The sequence below is a fragment of the Elephas maximus genome, chromosome 17, assembly GCF_024166365.1.
Source record: "Elephas maximus indicus isolate mEleMax1 chromosome 17, mEleMax1 primary haplotype, whole genome shotgun sequence".
NCBI lineage: Eukaryota > Metazoa > Chordata > Mammalia > Proboscidea > Elephantidae > Elephas > Elephas maximus.
Window position 1 is genome coordinate 85,016,667 of NC_064835.1, and position 12,831 is coordinate 85,029,497.

At 50.0% G+C, this 12,831-nt stretch overlaps 1 protein-coding gene across 2 annotated transcripts in view; it reads right to left on the minus strand.

Annotated features, from left to right (window-relative positions):
• NPAS2 (neuronal PAS domain protein 2) overlaps positions 1-5,091 on the minus strand; it is a 184,746-nt gene extending 179,655 nt beyond the window's left edge. For both annotated transcript variants that reach the window (XM_049856381.1, XM_049856379.1), the window contains exon 1: positions 4,808-5,091. The gene's annotated coding sequence lies outside the window, so the exon portion shown is untranslated. The remainder of the gene's footprint in view (positions 1-4,807) is intronic.
• Positions 5,092-12,831: the final 7,740 nt, after the last annotated feature.

Here is a 12,831-nt window from a genome sequence, read left to right on the forward strand (position 1 = left end):
GAGTGCACGGTATAAAAACTACCAGAGGCAAGCTCAGAGATGTCCTGAAACAATTTCAGGTAGCTCATACTAAACTGAATCGGACTGATACCAAAAGACCAAACCCGCTGCCAGAGAGTCAATTCTGAGTCATAGTGACCCTACAGGACAGAGCAGAACTGCCCCAGAGTTTCCAAGGAGCGCCTGGTGAATTCAAACTGCCAACCTTTTGGTTAGCAGCCGTAGCTCTTAGCCACTATGCCACCAACTGACAGATGCGTTTAATCCTTGAAAGTGCCCTGCCAGAAAATGGACCAATCCCCTTCAAAAGAGAAAGGAGCCTGTCCCTCCCTCCAAGCTATTTTATTAAGGAGTAGCACCAACAGTTAAGCACTCAACTACTAGCCCAGAAACTGACAGTCAAAACCCACCCAGAGGCACCTTGGAAGACAGGCCTGGTGATGCACTTCCAAAAGGTCACAGCCTTGAAGACCCGATGAAGCAATTCTACTCTGCAACACATGGGGTCACCATGAGTCGGAACTGACTCGACAGCAACTAACGACAGCCTGATTGATACAAACATTGATCAGTCTCCAACAACAGGAACAGCTCAGGTGAAAATACTGCCAGAAGGGATGTCAACAAAGCTAACCAGAAATTAGGGGACTGCAGAAGAAGGGTGGAGGTTTGCATGCTCCTCATCATACTGTTTTGCATCTGGATGGTTGCCCTCCCTCGTAGCGCAGTGGTTAAGAGCTATGGCTGCTAACCAAAAGGTCAGCAGTTCAAATCCACCAGGCACTCCTTGGCAACCATATGGGGAAACCCTAGTGGCACAGTGGTTAAGGGCTACGACTGCTAACCAAAAGGTCAGCAGTTCAAATCCACCAGGCCCTCCACCAGGCTCTCCTTGGAAACCGTATGGGGCAGTTCTACTCTGTTCTATATGGTCACTATGAGTCAGAGCTGACTCGTCCGCAAAGGGTGAAGGGCCTGCCCTCCGGCTCCAGTCCTTTCCTCAGCTGCAGGCCTTGAGTTTGTTGGTTAACCAACCTGGGTTTCTAATAGGCGAACGTGGGGAAATACTTCAGAAAGCTCCATTTCCTCCCCGCCTTCCAGCCCTCTCTCTCGCACCAACAGTGATAAAAACTACATGGATCCCTCACTTGTAATCTTAACAAGCCACCTGGAGACGTAAGCCTTATCTGCATTATTTTTCTGACAGAAACACTGAGGCACAGAGAGGGTGAGGAAGTTGATAGGAATCACACATTGGATGAGCCAAGAGGCGACCCCAGGTCTGCATTTTACTTGCTGCCAAGTCACAAAGTCCTCTGTGCAATAAAGACTAGAGGTCAAAGTGGAAGCCCTAGCAGACAATCCCCTTTCTTGGGGTACATACTCTCCCCCTCTCGGGTTACCACCCTGCAGAATGGCATCCCCAAACCTCAATTTCTGTCTAGAAAGACTCTCTCTCTCTTCCTCATCCTGTCAGCCCCCCAAGGGCATTGATGACCCATCTGACTTATTTTTGGATCATCTGGGCCCACCACCCAGCAGACGCTCAGTGAAGGTGTGCTGACTTGAATCAAGTATGTAGCAGCATCAGGAGCACCTATCTAGGAACCAGGACCTGCACTTTTCAAGGTCTCCAGGGGATGCAGGTGCACTGCAAAGTTTGGGACGCTATGTCCATCTGGCATCCCCCACCCCCTCACATAGGCTACTTTTCCCACCGGTGTAGGAGATAAACTCTCTCCATTGTGAATCATCAAATGGCACCATACATCGTTTTACGACCTGCAGAAGCTCAAGTGCTCTCTGAGGGAACTTCACCTAAGAAATTACTCAGCTTAAAATGCCAAGTGGTCCCTAATCTCAGTACAAGAATTAAAGCGAGAAGCGGAAGGGCCTTAGCTAAAGACTGCATAAACATTTCCCATTGAAACATATGCTCAGGTCTAATAGTGTGTATTTAGTGCTCGAAGGTATTATTCATCAGCACGAGATTTAAAATGGAATTACTCATCCTTAAGTGCCCACTGGCATTCAGAAACGTCTAACCTTTAGATAAGTACCACTGACAACCCAGCTCATTTGCCACACCTGTTTCTTGAGCATCTAGTATGAACAAGGCCCCGGAAGGACACGGTGCTGTCGGGATAAGAATGTGACAGACAGTCCCTGAACTCCAGTCCTTGTTACAAATAGAATGGCGACTGGGGACGTGCTAAGCAAACATGTCTGTAAGCAAATACTGCATCAAGTATCATTTCCACTATTTAAATGTGAAACTCAGTTAGAGGCTTTCTATGATGCAGCCAAATAAAACGCTGGCGTAAAGCAGCCAGGAATACTGAGTCACTGGTCTATTTTCAACAGCTCACAATCTGACCCCTCTCGGGAAAGAGACGTTTCCCTGTGCATGGAAGCTCCATGGAGCAGTCAGTGACTCGATCAGGAAGGAAGAAATGATGATTCATTTGAAGAACAAAACACAAACGTTTAAAAAGGTTAAGACAAAAAGATGTAGCTTCTGGTTCTTAAGGTTCAAGAAGAAAGACTGAAAAATCTAACCTAATCTAGTCTAAGACAGTGACCTAAAAAGTATATGCATGCATATTACCTTAATCTGAAAAAAACTCTTTAACTTTGAGTCTTTTACCTAAAAGCTGTTTAGAAGCGAGCTATAGAGATGACCAAGAGTTAAGAAAGCCTGCTGAAAGAAACCAGATGAATTCAATTTCATGACATACAGCAGACGAATTCTCCTGCCTATCATTTTCATTATTAAACAGCTAGAAATAGCAAAAAGGGTCCAAACACTGCTAAAAGAACCAAACAAGCTTCAAGGCAGTTGTTACAGTCTAGAGAGAAGTTGCAGCACTCACACACCGGAGGATTTTCTCATCACGCTCATTGGGAAAGGCTCACCTGGCTCCTTTCTTGGAATGAACGTTTAACTCTTTGGGAAGTAGCATTTTATTAATAACATATTTTTTCTAGAATGTGGTCCCTTCTTTCACCTCCATGGGAGTTGCTCTGGGAAACGGAGAGAATAAAACCAAGTCTACGTTTGCGCACAGTGAGACACATGAGCAAATAAATAGAGGCATCGATTTCCACACAAGAAAACAGCTCAAAGCAGCGCACTTAAAATTCTTCTAAGGCACACTGCACATCTCCCCGTGAGATGGGAGACTGTTAGCCGATGCCCTTGTTGCCTACTTCATTTTCAACTAAATCTTTAAGTAGGCTGCGGAGAAATGCCAATACTTCTGCTCCTAATTTGGCTGTGTGATCAAACAATGACTTTTTTTTTTTGGTAAGATAAGAGATCCAAGTCAGGGTAATTCTTTTAAACATTGTATTTAATCCTGCTCCAGGGTTATTTTTAATAGAACTGGGAGTTATTTCTGGTAAACCTTTTCCTTTATGGAATCTTGGTGACAGAAAGATACAGCTAATGCTTGCCCTTGAATTTTGAACCCGAGTCCCAGGGAGGGTAGCTGTCTTTAACGCAAGCCATCATGAGTGCGTCAGTCCAGCGGCCCGGGACTAGGTGACCGCAGAGCCACGCAGTTGACCGAGGCTGAACCTTGCTGGGAACTGCTTTACAGCCAACGACCTGGGAAGTCCAAACCGGAAAAGCCTCCTCTTTAGGAAAAGGTTGGGTTTCTAAATTATCGAGACTGCCCAGTCGTCTCTGCTGATGAAGTTAAACTCATGACGACTCAGTATTTCATTGCTAAAGGGACGCACTAACCAATGTAATGCATTCGTGGCTGGATACCGAAACAGTGGGCGATAAAGAGGAAACACATAGGACTTTTCCCCCGTCGGACCCTTCTAAACACTTGTTGAACTCGAGGACTTTTCACTTTCTGAGCCACTCTCCCGGATTCGACCTTGGAAGTTTTTAGACTTTCTGGAAGTGCGTGTTTTTTGTTTTTTAAGGTTTCAATTTTGCTTAATCAACAATAATGATTACTAGTTATTTGTGACTCACAATGCCGAAAAGAAACTTTCTCACCCTGATCAGCTAAGGAGTGTCAGGCAGGGGAGCAGGGTTTGTTAGCTAGGTTGGTTTTGAATTTAGCCCCTTGGCACCTGTTCCTTCCCTCAAATTACCGACCCAGCACGGCGCCTTAGAAAGGTCAAGGGTGTGTATCCCTCCTCAGTTCGGGGAGGGGGACACACCTCCCCACAAAGCGACCTGCTGGCGTCCAACCTGGGAAGCTCTCCGAGGCAAGGCATTGCGAGGAGCAAGGCTACGGGCCCTCTACGCGTCCCCAGAGCAGACTCAGCACCCATTCCGGCCCGGAACCAATTCCGACCAAAGAACCCGGAGAGACCTCGGGCCCAGAGCGCGCACGACGCACACTCCTTGGGGTCCCAGGCTCCCCACGCGTCGGAAGGACGCGCCAGAGAGCTCGGAGAAGCGCAGCAGGCAGCCAACAAAGGCTGCAGCTTGGGCGCACGGCCCTCACCTGCCCCGACGGTAACCCCCGAGCACCCCCAAATCTTGAGATCCGGGTGCTGCGTCCTTTGCCCGCCGCGGCGAAACGCGCACGGAGTCCACCTGTCCGGCCGCTGTCGCCGTCCAGCAGGATGCATGGCCCCGGGCGGCGGAAGCTGGGGGGGTGCGAACCCACAGCCCCGCGCCCCCCGGCCCCCGGCCCCCCACAGCGCGCAGTCCCGCGCCCGAGCGCCCCTCCCCGCCCGCGCGCCCCCCGCGCCAGCGAGCAGGTGACGGAGTGCAGCGACCCTGCGCACACGTACTCCCACCCCGGGTGACCCCGCGCCCGCGGTCGCGGCCCCTTACCTCGGAGCCGGCAGGGGCGGCCCCACGGGGCCGGGCGCGGACTGGGCCGAGGAGACGCGCCTCCCGCCGCCAGGAGCCGAGGCGGTGCGCGGGCGCGGCCAGCTCCTCCGGGCGGCGGCGGGAGGCGCTGCTCTCGCGGCCGCCGCCGCCGCCGCGGCTGCGGGTCTCTGAGCTGCGCGGCTGCCGGTCCCGGGTCGCCCGCGCGGGTTGCTTGGCTCCTGCAGGAGGCCGGCTGCTCGCGCGGCAAACTCTTCCGCACGCAGAGCCGGCGGGGACCGCGCCGCCGCCTCTTCCTCCTCCTCTTCCCTCCTCCTCCCCCCTCCTCCTCCTCCCTCTCCTCCTCCTCCTCCTCCTCCTCCTCCTTCCCTCCGCTCCCGCCGCCGCCGCCGCCGCCGGGGTCTCCGCTCGCCGCACGCCGGGGCCTGGCCTGACCCCGCCGGAGACACGCGCACCGGCACGCCCCGCACGGACAAACGGACCCTCGACTTCCCTGGGTGGCGCAGACTCCCGCGCGCCCGGAGGCCGCCGCCTCTGCGAGCCTGGAAGAGACAGGCGGCGGGGTCGGGCCTGGGGCGCAGGGTCGGGGCTGGGCCGGGGAGGGCTGCGCGTGGAGATGAACTGGCCGAGAGGGGCGACAGGGGCATACGAGGGCTGCCAGCCGAGGTCCTGTTAAAGTTGTCACCCGGGGCTGGGAAGGAATCCTACTCCCTCGCCCGGTGTGGACCCTCGCATGGGGGCGGGGGCGGGGGCCGAGCAAGCGGCGGTCGCCCCCTCCACGCCTCGCGCGGCAGCTCTGCGCGTGGGGCGCGACCCGGGCATGTCTCTGCGGGGAAGCCTGCGATTTCTCAATAAGCGGTGCGGCGCGGGCGCGGCGTGGGGGTGGTGGGGCGCCGGGGTCGAGGGAGAGGCAGGCGAGCGCTGTTCGGGAGGAACGGCAACGGCTGCCGGGGAGAAATCAGCCGTGTCTCTTCCCAGGCGAACGTCACCGGTGGGGAAAAAGGGTCAAGGGTGGACAGGAACTTGCTAATTGCCCACCTCGCGGCCGAGGCACTCAGGGTGGGGGGCTGCGGCGAGAAGCGCGCGCTCGGAGCTCCTCGCTCCCTCCCCTCCCCTCCCCCGCTGCCCTCCTCTCCTTTCGCACCAGTGCAGGAAATGTTCCACTGACCTACATATTTTTCCAAACATACGTGACCTTTTTTTTTTTTCTTTGTGGGAGGAGACAGGCGAGAATCCAAGAAAAGGAGAAGCTGGAGAGAGAGGCGCGCGCGAGAAAACAGGGAGTCTTTTTACCAAGGCCGCAGCAACACTGAATGGAGGCGGATGCGCATAAATAGTCCCCAGGAACTGCTCTTTGACGCTCGGTGACTGCTAGACCGAGTCGGGTGGAAAGGGGAGACCGTGCGCCCCGCGGAACCCTAGCAGGCTTCACCTAGACTCGCGGCCCACTCCACCCTGCGTGCGGCGTTCACTGCGCAGAGGCACCTGGGGAGCAGCCGAAGGGGGGTGGGGGTGGGAGAGGCTTCCTCTGTCACCCGGAGGTCGCCCCTTTCCTGACATCATTTAGGTGCAGTGCCCAGCGCGGTGCTCAGCGCCCAGCAGCCTTTTTCGGACGTCCCTCGGTCCCTTGCACTTCCCCGCCAAGTGGCTCTGGAAAAGAAAGCGCCCCCGCTCGTCCTTTTTCTGTAATACTCGGTTTTGTGGTCGGAAGCAGTCTCCTAGGGCCTTCCCCCCAGGCCTGGCGAAAGACTGGTGTCGCCTGCCCCCGACCCTGTTCCAAGGCCCTTGCTTTCCCTTCTCCCCCCGTTGAGTTCAAGACAAGCCCTCTCCCGCGCAGACAGGACCAGCCGCGCCTTATTTGGTCATGCAACCCCACACCGTCAATTAGATCAAAACGCTCACACAGAGCTCCTTTTTCCCCCTGTAAACTAGGTCATTCTCTTTATTTCCCACTTGTATTATTTTTGTCTAATTCTCCTCCTGAAAAACAATCAGCTGCAAGGAGCTCTGAGCATCGTAAAAGAAGCGGGTATTCTTAGGCTTTGCATCTGACTTGGAGGCTTTTCAAGAAAGAGGAGGCATTTGGCGCATCCTGGTTTTGAAGTCCCTCCCTTTCCAAAAGGAGGAAAAAACAAAAAAAAAGGTTTGTTTTGCTTTGTTTTTCTACCCTCTTGTATTCCTTCAGGCAACTAGGTTTCACCCTGCGCTCAAATCGTGGCATGACTAACCCCTACTAAAGGATGAAGCCATGTACTTGTAGCTGGATTTAATGCGGAATTTAAAGCCACCTCCCTTCCTTTCTAGCTTTGAAAACTCTTCCAACTCCCTCCCCCTACTCCCTTTTGGGAGCGAATTGAACAATCGTTATGGGATCTTTCAGGAAACTCTAAAGGCCTTCCATAAAAGCACATCCAGTGATTCTGAAGCACAGCAAGTGTTTTTGCTAGGACCTGCTTTTCTGTTACCCAGTCAGATACCTTACTGGCTGTGTTGTGTCCGGATCTTAATTGTAAAGGTGATATACACGTGGTGGCTTGTGCTTATTCTAAACCCTGTCTCATCCCCTAGAGTTACTCCTGCCTGAGTAGGACACCTTTCTGACCGTAAGGGGGAGTTGAGTCTGCAGCACAGAATTCATTCTGGGGCTGCAGAATAGGATCCCCAGAAGAATGTTCTTTGCCCCCAAAAAGCAGAGTTGAAGAGGGAAGTTTACCCTCATTCCATTCTATGCATTTGACAGTCCGGTTCGTTTTACACCCAGGCTTGCCATGAGCAAGGCTAGGCTTGGCCTCTGAAGGGTCAAGGAAAACATAAAGGCAGTTTTTGCCCTGAATGTAGAAACAGAAAAACCAAACAGTCAAAAAAAAAAAAAAAAAAAAACCCAAACTCACTGCCATCAAGTCGATTCCCACTCATAGTGACCCTAAAAGACAAAATAGAACTGCCCCATAGAGTTTCCGAGGCTGTAAACCTTTATGGAAGCCAGCTGCCACATCTTTCTCCCCCGGAGTGGCTGGTAGTTCAAATCCAACAGGACTAGATTGTTAGGGAGCCCTAGTGGCACCGTGGTTAAGTGCTGGGTTGCTAACTGAAAGGTCGGGGGTTCAACCCCCCCAGGATACCATGTAGAGAGAGGGATAAATAGGAGGCCAGCTAGGGCTAGTGCAAAAAGACAGTGCCACAGGGACTCAAAGGAAGGAATCAGGGTGGGTCCTTGGAGGTCATGGCACTGGTGCTAGAATTTTTCATTAACCGGATGACAAAGCCAAGCTAGGTTGTAATCTATGTGTTATTTAAAATGTATAACATGGAGAAAAAGAACCATTTTGAACCACATTGCCAGTTATGAGAAATTCTCATGTGGTCCAGTGGTTAGTCCTTGAAGAGGGCATGGCTTTATCAATTGAGTGCTGTGGTAATACACCCAGGAACCCCAGATAGGTTCCAAAGAATCCAAATTCATGGAGGCAGGAGCAAAATTTTCAGTTGTATCAATCTTCAAAGTTATTAGTGAAGTCAGTGAAGTGATATCAGTGAGTTTTTGCAATCTTACTGGCTATTCTTTTCCATCATAGAAGTTGGATTTGTGGCATAATCCTGGTTAAAAATATCCAGTTGAATTTTCCAAATATGTATTAAGTGATTATAGGTGTCCATTTATGGTGCTATATACCAGCAAGAACATGTGATCTGCTCTAATACTTAAAACTAAAAATAGTTTACAGAGCTACAATTGGCATAACATAGTTTATAAAGAAAAGGTTCTACATTCTACTTTGGTGAGTAGCGTCTGGGGTCTTAAAGGCTTGTGAGCAGCCATCTAAGATATTCCACCGCGCTCACCCCATTAGGAGCAAGGGAGAATGAAGACAACCAAAGACACAAGGGAAAGATGAGTCCAAAGGACTGATGGACCACAGCCTCCACCAGACTGAGTCCAGTACAACTAGATGGTGCCCGGCTACCACCTCGGACTGCTCTGACAGGGATCACAATAGAGGGTCCTTGACAGAGCTGGAGAAAAATGTAGAACAAAATTCTAACTCACACACACACAAAAAAAATAGACTTACTGGCCTGACAGAGATGAGAGAAACCCCGAGTACTGCCCTCAGACATCTTTTAGCTCAGTAATGAAGTCACTCCTGAGGTTCATCCTTAGCCAAAATTAGGCCCATAAAACAAGGGGCAAGGACTAGAAGGCAGTAGGGGACAGGAAAGCTGGTGATAGGGAAGGAAACCAAGGTCTAGAAGGGAGAGTTGACATTTCGTGGGGTTGTTAGCCAATGTCACAAAACAGTATGTGTACTGTTTAATGAGAAGATAATTCGTCCTGTAAACCTTCATCTAAAGTACAATAATAAAATAATAATAATTACAGAACTAGTCCAGGGCTTGAGTCCTACACTATGTACATACGGTGATTTAAGCACAAACTCTACAGGGCTCTGTGCCAGATAATACCGGTTTTTCTAACTAGTCACGAGATAGGAGAGCCTTTTTTTGTATGACTGTAAGTTCAAGGCGCGCTGGTGGTGCAGTGATTAAAGCACTCAGCTGCTAACCGAAAGGTTAGCGATTTGAACCCACCAGCCGCTCTACAGGAGAAAGATGTGGCAATCCGCTCCCGTAAAGATTCAAACCAAACCAAACCTGTTGCCGTCGAGTTGATTCTGACTCATAGCGTGTGTATAGGGTTTCCAGGGAGTAGCTGGTGGCTCCCAACTGCTGAGCAGCTGAGCTCTTAACCACACCACCCCCAGGGTTCCCCTGTAAAGATTGTAGCTTTGGTAACCCTATGGGGCAGTTCTGTAGGGTCGCTATGATTCAAAATTGACTTGATGGCAAAGGATTTTGATCCATAAGCTCTTCGGTGGATTGTAACCTCTCCTCTGAGTATCAGTTTTCATTTCAAAATTAAAACCAAAACACACTGTACATCGGTAAGTAGAACAGCATTATGCTAAGGGAGTCCCTGGCTGGCACAAACGGTTAAGCGCTCAACAACTAGACAAAAGGTTGGTGGTTCGAACCCACCCAGAGGCACCTTGGAAGACGGGCCAGGCGATCTGCTTCTGAAAGGTCATAGCCTTGAAAACCGTATGGAGCAGTTCTCAGCACACATGGAACCGCCAGGAGCCAGAATCAGCTCGACAACAACCAACAATAAGGCGAGAAGAATGTAGCAACTGAAGCAGGAAAGAAAGCTGGCTCAGCAGAAGCATGAAGAACAAGGCTTAGAGCCCAATGACGTGAGACTGAATGACTAAGGGGCCAGGACCTATGAGCACCTGTAGAAGAAGGATTCAAGAATGTCTACCTGTGGTTGAAATACTAAGGTTAGAATTAGAACATCTTGGTTGTGCAGAAGCTTCGTAGCCAGAGAAAGTGCAGGAAAGTGACTTGTTCACTGCAGCAGGCTCTCTCATCCTCAGCAGGCCTGAGGACGCTACCAGAAGACAATCAAAGCCTTGTGCAGCCTGCTGGTAGAGTTAAGACTTGACATTTGTGCCAGTTAGATCGTGTGGTTGGCAAGCTGAAGAGTGAAGTAACATGTCCTTACAAAGCTGGTATGGAGGGCCCAGGGAGGAGAACTGGGCTGAAGGAGTCTGGAGGTGACAGAGCCTCAGCTAAGCCCCACCAGCTAATTGCAGTGCTGCCAAGGACCACAGGAGGAAATGGCATGCGTACGCATACACCTGAAAAAGAGGTGATGAGACTGTCGACAATATGAGCACTTCAATAACTTTCCTTAGAGTTAAACATCCTGAGGCGTGTGCATTTTCTCTAATAGTAAAGTTTGATTTTAGATCCCATTTCTTTCTTTTCTACAAGGGTTTTTAAAAATAGCATGTTATTAAATATTGTTGCTATAATACAAGTAGCATCTAGTGTTTATGTGCCAAATGTTTAGTTACCTCATTTCGTCTTCGTAAGGCCCTGAAAGGAAGTGAGTTATAATTTCCAGTTTGCGGATAAGGAGTCTGACTTAGAGAAGTTCAAGGTGCCCTCAGTCACCTGGCATGCACCCAGCTCTGATGACCGCTGAGCCCTGGCTCCTCTCCCACCCGACCGACCACTTAGCCTCATCCGATGCCAACACAAAGATACTTGTGGCGTCCTTCACATTTCCGTGAGATCTCGCTGCGTAATGAATGGAGGCCAAGCAGACCTGTGCTGCATCCGTCTCTGCACACCCCTGGTCCCCACTTTCTCTTGTTCTCCCCTCAACACATCAGCTAATGACATCTTCACTTTGTTCCTGAAGCGGCTATCTTCCAAGTGCTTGAATGAGAATTCCAGACAGGAGGACTGGAGTTGGCAAAAAGCGACACTTGGCCTTGATAATTCCTAGAAGGAAATAAAGTCAGTGGGTCAATATGAGCCTGTCTGGCATCTTGGCATTTAGACAAAGGCACAGTTGGGACTTGAGTGACAACTTGGATGGGAGTGTCCTTTTGTGTGCATATGTGATCTTCAAACCAACTTCCTTGTGTTGAAGGGGAAGTTTGGGTGCAAATCAAGCCTCCTTTCCTTGGCCCACAAGCCTGGGACCAGTGCAGACCAGCCCAAGGAGAAGGCTTCGCTCAGCTGTTACTTCTGGTCACGCTTCCAGATAATGTCGTAGGCAAGGGAGGAAGGCTTTCCCATTGGAGCAGAAGTGTTTTCTTGGAAGAAGATTCAGCTAAAATTGTGGGTGCTCCAAGGAAGTATTTAAACTACTCCACCTTAAACTAAGGGCCATCCTGAGTGAGCCTGGGGAATGTAGAAGGTACACTGGCCTCAAAGCAAGTGGAAAAATAGAAAGACAAGTCTTCCACGCACAGAGTGCGAGGAGCAGGGAAGGAAGGTGCCAGGGAAGCAAATGTGGGTGAACTGTATAAATGTGCCCGAGGCACGGGAGGTGTTTTTCAGCTCCTGCAATTAGCTGAGAGGATTCCAGAAGTAATTGTAGAGTTGGAGATAAAGCACACGCAACACAGAAGAAATCCTTTCAGCTCTAGAAGGCGTTTGCTCCTCACCCACGTTTGTGGAAGCTGGGGCAAGCTCTTGAAACATGCTTTTCCAACAAGCGCAAGGAACACCCTTTAAGCAAAGGGCAGAAATGCAGCTGTGTTGACATACAGATGGCCATTGTCTTGAGCTGTTCTCAGCTCAGGTCACATTTAACTCAACATTAGTGAAGCAGAGGTCATTTAATGTGTTTACATGTGTCTGTTTGTAAGAGCATCTAGATGATCAATGAACATTTTCAGTGAGTTGCTCAGAGTGATTTCCATTTCTGTCTCATTTTTAAATGCTCTGACTTCCATAAAACACTGAATAGTTACCACGCCAAGTTTCCACACTAACAAATGCATGATCTACCCCGTACTTTGCCCGGAAAGGCCACTGACTGATATGACATTTATTACACATAGTTCACTCAAAATGAAAAGCTAATTATAGAAAAGTATTCTCCAACAAGCTGTTTATAACCCCTCCCAAGTAGGCAGCAGACTAAGCGTTTTCTGTATGGGCGAGTATCGTTTTATTAGTAATGCTTCGTTGCAAAATTTTCGTGAGAAGGAAGGTTTTCTCAGTGGCCTCAGTCTAACACTTGTGTTGACAGAGAACAAGGTTATTAAGACGGCCCTCATTCAATGTTTTTAACACATATGTGCTATGCATGTTGGTCCAGATGTCTCCCTTTACAGGCAAATGAGAGCTTTAAAAGATGCTTCCATCACAGCAACTGGGCTTGACTGTATTTTTACGTTCCAGAAATTGGTAATTAAAGTTACCTTTCCTTTTTAATACATGAGGCTCACCTGAAGGTGGGAAGGGACAGGAAAACTGGACGAATGGACATGGTGCAGAGTGTCCAAGTCCAGGGTTGATTACTAGGGCCCTTATTTAAAGACTTCCCACTTGAGAACTTAAGACATCAATGGGTGGCATTTTGTTTTCTTGCCCTCTGATAATTCAGACTGATTGTTCTCAAAGTGTGCTCCTCAGGCCACCAGCATCAGCATCGCCTGGGAACT